The sequence below is a fragment of the Hypanus sabinus genome, chromosome 31, assembly GCF_030144855.1.
Source record: "Hypanus sabinus isolate sHypSab1 chromosome 31, sHypSab1.hap1, whole genome shotgun sequence".
In the NCBI taxonomy this organism is placed as follows: Eukaryota; Metazoa; Chordata; class Chondrichthyes; order Myliobatiformes; family Dasyatidae; genus Hypanus; species Hypanus sabinus.
Window position 1 is genome coordinate 11,976,364 of NC_082736.1, and position 17,674 is coordinate 11,994,037.

The 17,674-nt window shown below is 44.3% G+C and overlaps 2 non-coding genes across 2 annotated transcripts; one reads left to right on the forward strand and one right to left on the reverse strand.

Annotated features, from left to right (window-relative positions):
* Positions 1-11,354: 11,354 nt before the first annotated feature.
* Positions 11,355-11,428, forward strand: trnan-guu (transfer RNA asparagine (anticodon GUU)). Its single transcript has one exon. It is a non-coding gene; the product is annotated as a tRNA-Asn (tRNA).
* A 2,454-nt stretch (positions 11,429-13,882) lies between these two features.
* Positions 13,883-13,954, reverse strand: trnag-ucc (transfer RNA glycine (anticodon UCC)). The gene has a single exon. It is a non-coding gene; the product is annotated as a tRNA-Gly (tRNA).
* Positions 13,955-17,674: the final 3,720 nt, after the last annotated feature.

The following is a 17,674-nucleotide window of genomic DNA, read 5'->3' on the forward strand; positions in this document are numbered from 1 at the left end:
AACCAGCTTTGATGTTTACTTGAATTCTAACAGATTTCCCAGGCATGCATTTCCCTTGACAGAAACCATGTTGACTTTGAATTACATTATCATTAGTCCAAGGATCTCGAAAACTCATCTTTACGCTTTCTATTCCCTTCGTTCCTTCATGAAGAATGGAATGACATTTGGAATTTTTCAGTTCTCTGGAACTATGCCAGAATCAGGTGATTCTTGAAAGATCATGACTAATGCAACCTTTATCTCTTCAGCATCTTTTCTTGGAACTCTTAGTCCTTCTGGTCCAGGAGACTTATCCACCTTAAGACCTTTGATTTTGCCTGGCACTTTTTCCTTTGCAATAGCAATGTCACTAATTCCTGCTCCCTGACACTTATGGACCTCTGGCACACTGCTAGTGTCTTCCCACAGTGAAGACTGGTACAAAGTTCTCATTAAGTTCATCTGCCATTTATTTGTCCCCCATTACTCCCATATCAGCATGTTTCCTGTGGTCCAATATCAACTCTCACCTCCATTTTACTCTTTGCATTACTGAAAAAAATCCTTTAATATCTTGCTTTATAGTATTGGCTTGTTTGCCCTTATTTTATCTTTTCTGCTCTTTAGATGCTTTTTTTTACATGCCTTTTGTTGGATCTTGAAAGCTTTCCAATCATTGAACTTCCGACGGTATCCTCCTCAAATCCACCTGCGCAAGCTCCACTTTCACACCCTTTATTCCATTGCGATACTGATATATCTGACTTGTGCTCTTCCTCTCAAATTACAGTATGAATTCAATTACATTATGAACACGGACTACTAAGGTCTCCTTTACATTAAACTCCCTAATAATATCCGGGTTATTTGACAGCACACTGTCTATGATAGACTTTCCCCTAGCAGACTCAATTACAAGACGCAATAAAAATCCATCACGTAGTCATTCATTAAATTCCCTCTCTTGTGAAACGACGCCAGCCTGATTTTCCCAATCCTGTTGCAACCCTGTCTCCTATTTAAATTGTGACGTGCCTTATCACATGCCTTTGTTCCAGTTCACTTTACAATCTCAACTCCACACCTTGGCTACTATTTGGGGGCCTATACATGATTATCATAATGACCTTTTTCCCCTTTCAGTTTCTTAACTCCTTCCACAAATATTCAACATCCTCTGACCTTGTCACCTCTCTCTAAAGATGTAATTCCATCTGTTGCCAACGGAGCCACAACACCGCCTATGACTTCCAACCTGCTCTCTCCATGCGAAGTATATTCGTTTATGCTCAGCTCCCAACTATGGACTTCTTTCAACGATGACTCAGTGATGCCCATAACGTCATGCTGACCAATCTCTAATTTTGCCACGAGAATGTCCTACCTTATTCCAAATACTCTGCATTTTTAAATGCAATACCTTCAGTCCTGTATTCTTCACTTGAAATTTGTCTCTGTTCTATAAATTAACCTTTTGCTCTGTCTGCATTTGTACCCAATCATTGTCTTGTCCTTCCTTATTTTAAAGTTATACCCATCATCTACTTGTAAACTTGCTCCCTCAGCCAAAGCCCTGTCATATGTCGGGAAAGCACTAGGTACTTTCCACAATTTGCTATCCACCACTCATCTGGTACCTCACCTGTAGCTAAGGGTGATGTAAAAATCTCTGCAAGGGCCACTGCAATTTCAGCACTTGCCAGTTGCACGGTCAGCGGGAACATCTTATCAGGCCCCGGGGATCTGTCCCCCTTAGTTTGCCTCAAGACAGCCAACACCTCTTCCTCTGTAAGCTGGGTGGGGTCCATGAACTCACTGCTGCTTTGCCTCACTTCTACAGACTCTGAGTCTGTTTCCCGTGTAAATACAGATGCGAAAATATCCTTTTATGATCTCCCCCATATCGTTTTGCTCAATGCATTCTTCTTCAGAGTTCTCTTTCATTTCATATACTCTATAAATACCTCATTTGTCCTACTTCTGTAAACCTGCTGTGGACCTCTTTATTTTCTTAAACAGGATCTCAATATTGCTTGAAAGCCAAAGTTCTTCAAACTTAACAAGAGAAAATCTGCAGATGCTAGAAATCCAACCAACACACTGAAAATGCTGGAGGAACTCAAAAGGTCAGGCAGCATCTATGGAAAAAAGTACAATTGTTTTTGTCGGTACGCGACCCTTTGGCAGGACTGGAAAAAAAAGATGAGTAGATTTAAAAGGTGCGGGGGGGGGAGTGGAGAGAGAAGCACAAGGTGATTTGTGAAACTGGGAGGAGGATGGATGGTACAGAGCTGGGAAGTTGTTTGGTGAAAGAGATACAGGGCTGCAGAAGGGGCGGTCTGATAGGAGAGGACAGAAGGCCATAGAAGAAGGAAAAAATTGGAAGGAGCACAAGAAGAAGATAATGAAAATGAGAGGTGATTGATGAAGGAGGATGAGGGCACTTCCAGAATTTTGAAAAATTGATGTTCATTGAATAAGGTGGAGGCAACTCAGGCAGAAAATAAGGTGTTGTTCCTCCAACCTGTGTGTGGTCTCAGCGTGACAGTACAGGAGGCCATGGATTGACATATTGGAATGGGGAGTGGAATTAAAATGGGTGGCCACTGGGGAATCCCACATGCCAGGTGTAGCAAAACAGTCTGTCAGTCTACGTTGGTTCACACCGATGTGTAGGAGGCCCCACCGGGAGCTCCAGACACAGTATATAATCCCACCAGACATACTCAGGTGAAGTGTTGCTTCAGCTGGAAAGGCTGTTTCGTGCCCTGAATGGCGGTGATGGAGGAGGTGTTGGGGCAGGTGTAGTACGTGTTCCTCTTACAAAGCTAAGTGCAAAGATGGAGATCAGTGGGGAGGGAAAAATGGTCAAGGGAGTCACATAGGGGACTGAGCAATCCCCGCGGAAGGTGGGGCGAAGGGAAAGATGGGCTTGGTGGTGGCATCCCGTAATAGATGGCCCAAGTTCTGGAGAATTACGTGCTGGATGCGAAGGCTGGAGGGGAGGTAGGTGAGGAGAAGAAGAGACCTATCCCTGGTATGGTGGCCGGAGGAGGGGGTAAGAGCAGACTTGTGTGAAATGACAGAGATGGTATTGAGGGCAGCGTTAATGAAGGAGGAAGGGAAGAACCTTTCTTAGAAAAAAAGGACATTTCTTTCGTTCTGGAATGAAAATTCTCATCCTGAGAGAAGATGCGGCAGAGACAGAATCTGTTCTCTTTATCTTTTATTCTGCCAGAGAATCTGCAAGAGGATCTCTGTCAATAATCTATATCCCACTGTGTTCCCTGATCAGTTTTCGAACTCTCTGCAGCTTCACCAGTCTTGGAGACACCTGTAAACTTGCAAAGCACCCATCTGCATTTTCATCCAGACATTGCTATACATCACAAACAACATAATATCCCGCATCAATCCTTGTGAAACACCACTAGAAATGGATCACCAGCTAGTATAACAGACTTCCAACTGTACTCTGCATTCTAAATCAAAATGTCCGTTCAGCTTGGATCACATAAATCTTTATCTTCAGAATCTGCTGAGCATAATGGCCCTTTTCAAATGCCTTAGCAAGGTCCATATAGATAATGTCCACAGTTGCTACTCACCAAGCACTGATATTACCTCCCCTCAGAAATGCCTGCAGAAAGCCATTTAACTGTAGGCCATGGTTTATTCTAACTTAAAGCAGCAAATTCCCAGAAATACTTCTGTGCTGTGTGAGTGAGTATTTTTTCTCTCTTTGGAGTGTTGTGTGGTCACACAAAGCAGCTGCGCAGGTTGACTCTGTGGTGAAGAAGGCGTAGGATGCATTGGCCTTCATCAATCGTGGAATTGAATTTAGCAGCCGATAGGTAATGTTGCAGCTATATAGGATCCTGGTCCGACCCCACTTGGAGTACTGTGTTCAATTCTGGTCGCCTCACTACAGGACGGATGTGGGAGACCTAGAAAGGGTGCAGAGGAGATTTACAAGGATGTTGCCTGGATTGGGGACGATAATGGGAGGCATTGATCGTGTGGATCGTCAGGGGTTTCCCCCAGGGCTGAAATGGCTAGCACGAGAGGGCATAGTTTTAAGCTGCTTCGAAGTAGGTAAAGAGGAGATCTAAGGGGTAAGTTTTTGTTTTACGCAGGAAGTGGTGACTGCGTGGATTGGGCTGCCGGCTGTGATGGTGGAGGCGGAAACTATAGGGTATTTTAAGAGACTCCTGGATTGCTGCATGGAGCTTAGAAAAATAGTGGGCTAAGTAAACAGCCTGGGTCGTTATAAGGTAGGGACATGTTCGGCACAGCTTTGTGGGCCAAAGGGCCTGTATTGTGCGGTACGGTTTCTATGTTTCTATGAGTTACTCCTTTGCTCCAAATAGGAGGACAAATAAGTAAATACAAAAGAAATAATAGATACAATACCCTGCAGATTCGGTACACTGAAGAAAAGCAGGAAACAGAAATCCCCAGACCTGGTAGTTCATCAACCTTCCCAGCAAAATGATTTAAACTGTAACAAAGCAAGGAGTCATTGCAAACTTCCAAAGGTTTGGACTGTTTTGTGAAGAGCAGTGAGGATTCTGCCAAGGGTTAGATAGAGGTGTCATGATCGGACACAGATCTGGCAGTTGTGGGGGAGGGGGTGTGAACTTGTATATATAAAATATGTAATACAGAACATTTTCTAAATATTCACAGAGAACAGGACCTGGCAGTGCAGAGGGAACATGGGTCCTGGTGCATCATTCACTGCTCTAGCTCAACGCAGGGTCATTTACTAGAGACCTCAGCCTTGGAATCACACGTTCGTTGCCATTTTTGTTATTATTTGCGTTTCTTGGTTCTTATTTGTTCAGGGAGTAGATCGATTAAGTTTTATTCGGCTAATTTCAATGATACATTGACAGGTAAATGCACATGGCTAAATACAAAGTAAAATTCATTTTCTTTATGTCAATGGGCTATTAAATACTATCAAACTTAATAGGATTTTATCCAAAATGCCCACATAAGGCAAACAGTGTTTGTGTGAGGAGGGGAAGAGGGGGAAGTTCATATTCGGCATTGTGACCAGTGGAGGGCATCAGGGATGTTTTCTACGACCCTAAATCTTCTTGATTTTTATAAATAACCTGAAAGAAGAAGTAGAGGGATGGTTAGCAGGTTTGTTGATGACACGAATTTTGGAGGTGCTGTGGATATTGTCGAGGGTTGTCACAAGTTACAGCGGGATATCGATAGGATGCAAAACCGGGCTGAGATGCGGCAGATGAAGTTCAACAAAAAATAAGTGTGAAGTGGTTCATTTTGGTAGGATAAATAAATGGCAGAATATAGTATTAATGGTAAGACTCTTTGCATTGTGGAGGATCAGAGGGATCTTGTGGTCCGAGTCCATAGGACACTCAAAGCAAATGCGCAGGTTAACTCTGTAGTTAAGAAGGGGTACGGTGTATTGACCTTCATCAATCGTGGAACTGAATTTAGTGGCGGAGAGGTAATGATGCAGTTATATAGGGCCCTGGTCAGAGCTCACTTGGAGTTAGTCCTGACTGAGGCTCTCGGCCCGAAACGTCGACAGTGCTTCTCCCTATAGATGCTGCCTGGCCTGCTGTGTTCCAACAGCATTTTGTGTGGGTCTTTGGAGTACTGTTGTCAGTTCTGGTCGTCTCACTACAGGAAGGTTATGGAAGCCATAGAAAGGGAGTGGAAGAGATTTGCAAGGATGTTGCCTGGATTGGTGTTCATGCCATATGAGAATAGGTTGAGTGAACACGGAGGAACTCGGAGGACCTGAGCGACGGAGGATGAGAGGTGACCTAATAGAAGTGTATAGGATAATGAGAGGCCTTGATCGTGTGGATAGTCAGAGGCTTTTACCAAGGGCTAAAATGGTTGCCACAAAAGGACGCAGGTTTAAGGTGCTGAGGAGTAGGTACAGAGGAGATGTCAGGGGTACGTTCTTGGAATGGGCTGCCGGTTGGAGGCTGATACGATAGGGTCTTAATAAAATAGAGGGCTATAGGTAAACTCGTAATTTCTAAGGTAGGGGCATGTTCGGCACAACTCTATGGGCCGAAGGGCTGTATTGTTCAGTAAGGTTTCCTATATTTCTACGTTTCTATGATCAGCAACAATGGAAGTGAACACCTTGAGAAAAAAAATCTCATGCTGTATTATTATGGAAACAACAACTAAACCTGCAATTGCCATGGCCACAGTGTGGCGAGTGATGCATTGGGTAAGACAATATTTCCAAGTACCAGGGTCACAATTACATTTAAATTAAAATAAAGAAAGGAGGCAGTATAGCGATGATTTCAATTGATCAGTAACAGTTGAGCTGCTTCGCAGAATATTTGTCCGGGTCAGGCCACTGCCGGAGTTGCCGCCAGGATGCCAAAACGCGTATGTAGGGCCGAGTTGAAAAGCAGTTTTCCAAACAGATCGCTACTCGACCGCAGTGTCCGGCTGTGAAGATTCTATTTCGTACCGTCAAGACAACACACGGTGTCCAAAACTGGAAGCTCAGTTCGATCTGGAATAAGAGCAGGGTGCCCTCCGACGTCTCCGCCATGCGGGGTGAATTACAATCCACTCGCCAAAGCAAGGGAATCCATTACAGTCCGAATTATTTTAAAAAGTTCCCACGTTCAGGGAAAGGAGTAAAACTGCGTTCTGCTTAATTCTACGTGACGTCGTGTAACTGCTTTATGTTAACGTATTACACTTGATGAATTCCGAAAGAAAGTATATTAATAGTTGCAACATTAGATATTTTAAAAGAGTTTATCCGTTTAAATATTTTGACACATTTTTTCCCAGATCGGCAGAGATATTTAAAGGCAAAATTGAGTTTTTCTTAACTCTCGAGATAGCAAATGTTTCTCAGGATATCTGGGGCAGCGATTCATGCCATCGCAGTTATTGTGAGCTGCCTGAATCTGACCGCCACCACTCGAGGTACCACCAAGACTTCCCAGATTTGTGCTGACGCAGAGCAAAGGGATTAATCGTTGGAGTGGCATCCGTTCCAACAGTGAGCGGTGGGATCTGTCTGGTGATCAGCATCAAAGAATCCGCTGTAACAATCAAACCACAGAAAGGAAATCTAAATTAAATTGAAAATCATGCCAAATTTCAAAGTTCAACATAGTTTGTAACTATTTAGGTAGAGAGGAGGATTGGCATCTCCTAAATGGGAAGAATAATGTAATAGTACAGGAATGATAACCCCTTGCGCATGTCGCGATGAGAATCAAAAATAATCAGTGGTGGGGAAATGATGGAGAAGCAGCTCGTGGAAAACAGCATTTTTACCAATAAATTAGGGACAGACAGAACAAAAGATCACCAAAGAGGAGGAAGGTTGTTTAAATGGAGATCAAAAAAGCTAAAGATCATGTGGGTTTCAAACGTGTGCTGCAAAAAATAGTCATCGTCTTGATCTAATAGTTAAAAAAAAAAACAGACATGGCCTCTGGAGGCCTTCAGAGAAGTTAGAGATCGCAGGACTGTTACGGTTCGTTCGCAGTGCTGAATTAAAAAAAAAAAATCACTTGCGAGCCCTTTCGGAGCTGCTTGTTGAATTTGAGATCCGTTGGGTAATTAGCCAATTGGCAAAGACCAACAGAAAGCAATTAGGTTTAAGCGGTGTCCCCATTCTCTGAGAAGGCCAATGGAGGAGTCTGAGGTCTGAATGTTTTGTTGGAGATCCTTCCGGAAGCAGTTACGGGTGAGTAATAGGTAAGAGCGGGTAAAGAGAGTTTTATTGTCGTTAACTATAAACAGACCTCATAATAACTAATTAAATAAATGAGGTATTCAGGACCAGTTGATGACTTGTTGCTTTATGACTTGGGAATTGGTGGACCCCGTTGTGCTTCCTGGTGACCGTATTTGCAGCAAGTGTTGGCTGCTTAAGGAGCTCAGGTACAAGTTGATGACCCGTAACCCGAGGCTCAATCAATGTGGTAAAGAAGCGTGGAGAAGAATTATCCGCGCACTATGTTTCAGGAGGCAGTCGGACGTAAAGTCTGAAAAGCTTGAATTCGGCTGTGGTCATGGACAAAAGGGTTTGACTGTGAGTGGTGCGAGTAAGGAATCCCAGTTTAGTGCTAGAAGACAATCAGTACTTGAGTTCTGCCAGCAGTACTGAAATGGCTGCTCACTGTGAGGATGAGATATGAGAGGGAGCCTTAGAAAGGTTGAGCAATCAAACTGTGTCACCTTGGCTCAGAAGTTATTCTGCGGGCGGTGGGATGGGTGGAACAGCGGAAATGTTGATGTAATTGGGAATAATATCGTAAGGGAATAGACCGAATCTATGCAGTAGGGTTGGAGCGCCCTGGAGACGGTGTTGTCTGCCATGTGTACTGATTTGAGTCATATTCTCTGACCTCCAGATGAGTTTGCTATGTTGGGAGTGGGGAGGTTGATGAAAGATCCATGAGGTGATCCACATTCCTACCGGCGATTTAGGAAAAGTAAGATAAGAGGTTCTGCTGAGTGAATTTCAGGAGTTAGGGACTGGACTAAAAAAAATTAATTGAGGAGTTAATAATATGGGGATTGTGACTTGATCCATGCGCAAATTGGGACAGGGTTAACAAGATCAGGGCATTATGTGTCTGGAGGACCGGTGTTTGAATTTGTGGGTCACTGGTACTAGCATTGAGAAGGGAAGAAGCTGTTCCAATGAGATGGGCTACAGTGGAAACTATGCTGCGACGTGGGTCCTGACGGAAATAAAAGTAAAATCCATAGAAGGAATACCATGGCATCAGAAGATGTAGGAACTTTGAATGTAAAGTTAAGGAACTGTAAGCATGAAAAGAATATCCTGATAGTGGTTAAATGTGTAAGCATGCAAACTGCAGACATAATTAAATTTACGCATCAGGACGGGCGATAGTTAAGTGCAATCCGATGATAGTCATGGGATTTTTCAATATTCAGGACAAAGGTAATCTCTTTCTTTCTTGCTGGAGTTGTAGAAGATGGCTTTTTGAGCAGCTTGTTGTCAAGCCCACTAAGGGAAAGTGAAGTCTGGATTGGGCGATGTGTAATCAATTAGTTTTCCCAAGGAAACTAAAGGCAACGGTACCCATAGAAAACAATGGACAAAATGTGTCAGAATTTGCATTGCAGTGATTCAGAACGTAAATGTTCCGTCCATCGCAAAGAACAAGAAACTTTCTCAAAGGAGGAAAAGGCAATTAGAGATGTCAAAGAAAATATAATAGCAAAAGAGCGGATCTACAACATAGAAATAATGGGAAGCTAGAAGTTTTGGAAACTCTTAAAAAGCAGTCGAAGGCAACTAAAAAGCAGCTAGATGAAATGTGAAGGTATGCTAGACTGTAATAACATATCTTCAAAAGGTCTCTTTTTTAGTTATATATATATATGGATATAAATTAATAAAATGACATTAGTTGACATTGGCCCTCTGATAAATGGACTGGAAAAAGTGTAATGAGGACGAAGAAATGGCAAAGGGACTGAATTCGTATTTTGTGTTAGTCTTTACTGTGTAAGACTCCAGTAACATCCCACAAAGGAAGAAAGTCAAGAGTCAGAGTTTGTAATCAATCATAAGGATAAGTCCCAATCATAAGTTTGATATGTCACCTCAACCAGATAGTCTGTACTCCAGAGTTCTAGAAAAGGTAGCTGAAGAGATTGAGGAGGTGCAATAAGTGATCTTTCCAGAATCACTACAGTTTGGAATAGTTTTCTAGTTCAGGAAAAGCATGAATTTCACTCTGCTCTTTAAGAGTGGAATTCTTAAAGAGCGGGTAACGGCAATGGAAAGACAAATGAATAATGAGTTTAAGACTTACATGCGTGAAACATTCGGAGATGGAACGTTTCGGAATTGTTATATGGTTATATGGGCATTTTTGGTTTATCAACGGCTTTTGATTCTGGTATATACAGAATGGTTTCGCAGGCATGCAGTCATCCACACATGTTTATTGAAGTCAGTAACAACTGTGGCGTGCCCATTGAGACGCGAAAATGAATGTCTGAATGCAGTCACTTCACAGATTCGAAGAGGTCCTGCAAGCGCCCCTGCACCCCCACCCCCCTGTCCATATCTTTTCAGTCCTCAGTACTGATAGTGCGGACCTCAATGCCTGCCTAGATTAAGGGAGCAGAACTTGAACCAGACTTTCCAGTGTGGTCAAAGTGGAAAATCTGGAAGATATTTTCCTGCATCAGTTCAATCCTGTTGATACATTTTCATCCTCCCAACACACAATTAGGCCGGCATGGGAGCTTTGTACAATGAACTGCTGAATCGAAAGTAATTGCGAGGCCTCTCCCGTCGCAGGGGAAGAAGTGTATGTGTGAAAAGTGCCGGTGCAACAAAAGTCAACGAATAAACTTCGAGGTGACCCTTTGAATTATCCTGTGCTCGGACAACCCAATGTCAAATCGCTCTTTCCCATTGGTTTCTTGTTTCTTTCCTAGTTAGTATCCCCGTCGGTCACAGGAAGACGGAAGATAATTTCCTCGACAGGAAAATGGTTCTGCTGTCTCCATAAATGTAATTGCAACTCGAATTTTCGAAGTAAATTGAAAAGGTTTAAAGAGATTAAATCAGAGTTTGGCGTTGAAGTGATCGGTTCTTTGGGGATGTGGTACAGTCGATCTGCAGTGACCCCGGGAAGAGAGAGTCACCCAATAGGAATAAACTTAGTGTCAGTTTCATGAAATCTCCCCTCAGCGACTCTATCTGAGAGTCATTCGGCGTAACAGGCGGTGACAGAGTACAATTTTTCCGGAAATATTTGCTTCATCCTCCTCTGCCACATTTTAAATGTTAAACAAATGATGTTGTTGCGCTCGATTTAAGGTTTCCAGTTGAAAGAATCAGAAAAGAGAGGGCGAGTGGAATCGGTTCCTTCACCCAGCTCAGGCCACACTGCAGAGACACCGTGAGGCTTCTTCCGTCTAACTGCGAGGTCGGATCTATGAAAGGTCATCGACCTAAAACGTGAACTCTGTTTCTCCCTCCACAGATGCTGCTTAACCTGCCCAGTATTTCCGGCTGTTGCAGCTTTTAGTTCAGGAACAGTCCTGTTTCTCTGACCCCGGGATCCCGAGACACAGTGATTAGGTCCCATGTAAAATGTCCTTTGAGGAGAGTGTACTCGTGGCCGAATGTTTCATCAATGCATTGGGAATCTATTGGTATTTCCGTTTGTAATTCTGACATCTATGCGGTTCCAGCTTTTTCTGTATAATATTGTCCGCTACCCTCTGATGCAAACCATGCAAACAGATTGTAAAATAGCCGGGTCACAGTATCGATTAACATTCAACATCTTCCCACGCCTGAATGGACCAATTATGGCGGACTTCTTCAGTTTGTCTCTGTGGCGCACTCGGTGAGCGCGTTCGGCTGTTAACCGAAAGGTTGGTGGTTCGAGCCCACCCGGGGACGTTGCTGATCCAGTAGTTTTTGCTGAGCGTTGTATTTCAAGCTGGGAAACGCTCCGCTGTCCGGAGACGGGCGTTCCCTGCTAAAGCCCCATCACGTTCAGTGGAATTATTATTGTTTTTGTCACGTACCGACATACAGTGAAATGCTCCTCTTTCACACTGTTCTTCGAGATCAAATCATTACACAGTGCATTGAGAGAGAACGACATAAAAAAAATAACAGAATGCAGAATAAAATTTAACAGCAACAGAGAGAACACAGTGCAGCTAAACAATTAAGAGTAACATCATAACGGGGTAGATTGTGATGATATGTGTCTATCTTGTCCTACTCGGAACCACCTGGATACTAAACCCAACCAGATCCCTTCTACCACCATTCACTTCTGTCTGGCCGAACTTGTCGCCACTCAATAATTTCTCCTTCGACTCCCCCCATTTTCTACAAATAAAAATGGAAGCCACAGACATTGGCATGGGTCCGAGCTCTGCCTGGTTGCTTGTCGGCCATTTGGAACAGTTTATCTTGAAAGCCTACTTTAGTATCTCTCCCTAACTTTTCCTGCGCAACGTAAACGACGGCATTGCTGCAATTTCCTGCTGAGCTCATCTACTTAATTAACTTTGCCTCCAACTTCCACCCTGCACAAATTTTTACTTGGTCCATATCTGACACCTCCCTCGCTTTTCTGGATCTCTCTGTCTCTATCTCTGAAGACAGTGATGTCTATTATGACCACGCAGATTCTCACAGCTATCTGAACAATACATCTTCCCAGCCCGTAACTTGTAGAAATGACACATTCTACTCTCAATTCCTCTGTCTTCGCCGCATCTGCTCTCAAGGTAAGGCGTTTCATTCAAAGACAAAGGGGATATCGTGTTTTTTTTTTATTTTCAATCAAAGAGGTTTCTCATTCTCCACTATCAAAGCTTTCCTCAACAGAATCACTTCCATTTTGCTCACGTCTACCCACACCGCATCCTCACGCCCTCCAGCAGGGTTAGGATTCGTATTGTCTTCACCTACCTACCCCCAGCCTCCGCCTCCAGCTCTGTAACCTCCGTCATCTCGGGCAGGATCCCATCACCAAACACATCTTTCCCTCCCCCTCTACTTTCTGCAGGGATCGCTCCCTATGTGAATCCCATGTGCGTTCGTCCCTTCCACCGCCCTCGCTCGTAGCACTTACCCTTGCGAGTGCAACAAGTGCGACACCTACTCCTACACATCCACCCTCATTACCATTCAGGGCCCCAAGCAATCCCTCCAAAAAGGCGACACTTCACCTGTGAGTATTTTACAGTCATCTGCTGTATCCAGTGCTCCCGGTGTGGCTTGACGCAGAATAGGAGTCCATTTCACCAAGCATCTACACCAGTAAAAGCGACATCGCCCAGTAGCCTCCTACTTTAATTCCACTTTCTATTCCAGTTCCTACATGGTAGCCAATGGCCTCCTGTACTGTCGCGATGAGGCCACTCTCAGGGTGGAAGAGCAATTCAGTATATTTCGTCTGAGTGGCCTCCCTTTGGTGTGTCTACCCCTTTTCTTTCTTCCATGGCCTTCAGTCTTCTCCTATTAGATTCCCTGTTCTCCAGCCCAGTATCCCTTTCACCAATCAGCAGTTCAAGACTTTAATTCACCTGCGGTTCTCCCCACCCCCTCTGGTTTGGCCTATCACCTAGTGTTTTCTCCTCCCCTATCCTCACCGTCTAACTCTGATCCCTCATCGTTTTTTTCTCCAGTCGGGATGAAGGATCTCGGCCCAAAACGTCGACTGTGTTTGTTTATATACAGATGCTGCCTGGCCTGCTGGGTTTCTCCAATATTTTCTCGGCTGCTTGAAATTACATCATCTGTTGTTTTCTCTTTGTGCCTCTATCCATGTCGCTCCACACTAACATATTCATGTGCTGATCTGAGAAAATCGTACACCCTTCCGACTCTGAACCTGGCAGCCCTTTCCAAGCACCCACCCAACTCCGTCTAAAAACGTGACACTCACATATTCTTTAAACTCTCCCCCACTCCGACCTGAAATTCATTCCCTCTAGAATACTGTAACTGCAAACCAATTCTGACACTCGGCCTAATCTATGTCTCTCAGAATTTTCTTCCTCATAATTCGGTCATGTTTCCACCCAGGCTCCGACATTCCACTGAAGGCAAACAAACTCAAACACATTAATCAGGCAAAGCTTCAGAAACCGTGCCGATCCCTCCTGTGAAGTGTCCATTCTTGTAGAATCTGGAATAGAGTCAGAACGGGATTTAACAGGAAACTCTTGCGAGGTTAATTCCATCTCTGATCCACGGCACAGTGAATGATAATTAATGAATCAACCTTACACTTACAGCGTGAATCGATTAGGGTTACTTGGCCCTTGGATTTCTGCGTAGATCGTGTCTATGTTGAGGTTTATTTGTTATGTAGTCTAAAACTCTACAGCCTGCGATGGCCGGGAATCGAACCTGGGTCAACTGCTCGGAAGGCAGCTATGCTGACCACTATACCACCATCGCTCAATGACGTTGCAAAAGATTTGAGTAGGGAGGCGTCTCCATTCCTTCCCTGTGACTCGTTCAGTCTCCAAGCTGTTCTCTGCCGGATCATTCCTCACTCTGCTGCAGGTCCTATTCCGGAAAATTAATGTCGCCATCCCCAACAAACCGGAGTTGTAGAACCCGCGGCGAACATACTCCAGGAATCAGATTGAGTTAGAAACGAGTCGAAGAACTACAAACGTTTGTACTAATGGAGTCCTCCCTCGCGCATCGCCAAATGGATAAACAAACTATGATTATAATTGTCCTTTCAAATCACAACCTAATGGGAGCCCTCCCCTTGGGCAGACCTTGAACACAGTAAGTGACTGAGTCACTAAAGAATCCTGACACCCCTCCTGTCACACAGTGAGAATGGGATGAATAAAAACCGCCAGATCCACACTCAACAAGCAGACGTCAGGGTGACTCTGTGAGATATCCGGAAGCCTGAAATCCCTGTGACATATTCCATATAGACAATAGACAATAGGTGCAGGAGTAGGCCATTCGGCCCTTCGAGCCAGCACCGCCATTCAAAGTGATCATGGCTGATCATCCACTATCAGTACCCATTCCGGCCTTCTCCCCATAGCCCTTGATTCTGCTATCTTTAAGAGCTCTATCTAACTCTTTCTTGAATGCACTCAGAGAATTGGCGTCCAGTGCCTTCTGAGGCAGAACATTCCATAGATCCACAACGCTCTGACTGAAAAAAGTTGTTTTCTTTTTCCTGAACTCCGTTCTAAATGGCGTACCCTTTATTCTTAAACTGTGGCATTTGGTTCTCCAATCCGCCAGCATCGGGTACAATTTTTCTGACTCTAGCGTGTCTAATCCGTTAATCATCTTATATGTTTCAATCAGATCCTCTCTCATTCTTCCAAACTCCAGTGTATACAAGCCGAGCCGCTCCAATCTTTATACATATGACAGTCCCGCCATCCCGGGAATTAACCTCGTGACCCTACACTGCACTCCATCAATAGCAAGAATGTCCTTCCTTAAATTTGGTGACCAAAACTGATACTACAGGTATGATCTCACCAAGGCCCTGTACAACTGCAGAAGGACCTTTTTGCTTCTATATTCAACTCCCCTTTCTTCACCGCCTGCTGTACCTGCATGCTTACTTTCATTGATTTATGTACAATAACACCTAGATGTCGCTGTACTTCCCCTTTTACTAACTTGTCACCAGATAGTAATCTGCCTTCCAGCTCTTGCCACTTAAGTGGATAACCTCACATTTCTACCACATTAAACTGCATCTACCCTCTCAACCAAACTGTCCAAGTCATCCTGTATTCCGCTAACATCCTCCTCATATTTCACACTGCCTTCCAGATTTGTGTCATCTGCAAATTTGATAATGTTACTTATAATCTCTTCATCTAAATCATTAATATATATTGTAAATAGCTGCTGTCCTAGCACCGAACCTTGCTGTACCCCGCAATATATTGTTATATTCCTCGTTCGATTAGTGGTCAGTATCCCCGCCCGCCACGTTGGAGACAGGGGTTCAATTCCCCGATGGGGAGAGCGTTTCCTGCTTCAAATACTAACTGGATGCATAAGACAAATTCGGAGCCAAAAGGGAAAAAAATAGTGTTGAAGAGATCATTGAGACTGTGGAACAAGTCTGAAGTTAGCCTGGAACGGGAGAGTTTTCCGAGAACATGGGACGTTGGGTTCAACTTGTTTCCCCAGATATTCCATCAGCGAGTCTGTATCAAAGCGTCGATCGGAGTTAGACTGAGTGACCAAATCCGTCACTCCGAGCACATTAAACCGGGACCACTGCTATGAGTTATCAACTCCCGCACGTCTCCTTCACTGCGGCTGCGTGACTGTTTGGAGAAGACAGGCAAATGGGCACCTGAAACACTTTGCAGCGAACAATCCAAGTGGACATATATTTAATTCCGGGTTTATAAACATCCCTTCCCTCCTGCAGTCCCCAAAACCTCCGCTCAAAATCTAATAAATTGAATGGAGGGGAAGGTCTGGCTGAGCTTCGCTCAGTGGTGACATTTGAACGCTTGCATAGTGAAGCTCTACCTTTATACCTGATTGACAGTATGCAGCTGAAGACATGCAGTCCTATTCTCTCGCCCATCGGCAACAGAGTCTTTAAAGCAGCCTGCAATAAGGAATATCAGGACCCGAAGCGATAAATTGAGGTGATGGAACGGAGAAATCCTGTGGACGCCTCGGCCTGGCAATTGGAACTGTGTTCTGGAAGGCAACCGGTCACGGGGGAAGAGGGAGACAACCGGAGAGTTTCGGGCCGTCAGTGAGAGTGTCTGAGCAATGGTTGGGAGTCGGCAACATGTGCTGATTTAAAACAACTGGAGAACATACTGAAAATGAAAACAACTCTGGACGGAAATAAAACAGTTAGTACGTTGTGCAAGAAACAAAGGTTCGGGGAGTGTGTGTGTGCGTGTGTGTGTGTGTGTGTGTGTGTGTGTGTGTGTGTGTGTGTGTGTGTGTGTGTGTGTGTGTGTGTGTGTGTGTGTGTGTGTGTGTGTGTGTGTGTTTGTGTGTGTGTGTGTGTGTAGGATACTCGGACAACCTGAGAGTGGATAAAGTAGCTTTGGCTAAGAGTTTGCAGACTTGGAGAAAAGGGGAAGTGTTTCCCTGTTCTGTTGTGCTTTTCTGGTGAATGGCTACCATTAAATGTCTATTTAGGCTGCATTAGTGATTCTGTCAGACGGTATGACAGAATCATCATCATCATCATCAGGCGCCATGCCCAGTTTCAGCTTTGACTGCCAGGTTTCGGGTCAACTGGATGACTGAATAACTAATTTAAAACAGAGATACATAGATTCTTGATTAGCCAGGACATCGAAGGGTATGGGGAGAAGGTAATGGAGTGGGGATGACTGGAAGAATAGGATCTGCCTATGACTTAATGGCAGAGTAGTCTCGATAGGCTGAATGACCTAATTCTGCTCCGATATCTTATGGTCTTATGGTTTATAAGTACATGGAGCCAGGAAAAAACAGAAATCACAAGCCCAGACGCTCCTCATCAGACAACCAGTTCACTGCCAGCATTGGCCAAGTAAACATTCTCTGAACTGATTCTGATACATTGAGATTTTTTTTGAGTAAGGAGACCGTCTGTATAAATGGGTTCCCCCGCTCTATAAACAGTGTATAAGATGAGAGACATTGATCGTGTGGATCGTCAGAGGCTTTTTCCAAGGGCTGGAATGGCTAACATGAGAGGGCACAGATTTAAGGTACTTGGAAGCAGATACAGAGGAAATGTCAGGGGTAAGTTTCTTATGCATCGAGTGATGAGTGCATGGAGTGGGCTGGCGGTGACGGTGGTGAATGCGGATACCATATGTTATTTCAAGAGACTCCTGGATAGGTACATGGAGCTAAAATATCTAGAGGGCTATACGCAACCTTAGGTATTTTCCAAAATAGGTACATGTTTGGCACAGCATTTTGGGCTGAAGGGCCGGTATTCTGCTACCATGTTCTCTCCACTTGTAGCTGCAAACAACATTAGGAACAGCCCTTTCTGCTCACTATACCACTGCCGACATTGATGTCAGGTGAGACTGCACTCTGGGCCGCAATGACAGCGTAGGGGATTGCACGACGCTGTTACAGCTCGGGGCATCGGAGTTCAGCACTCAGCCCCTGCATCTTCTTTAAAGATTCTCTGTATGT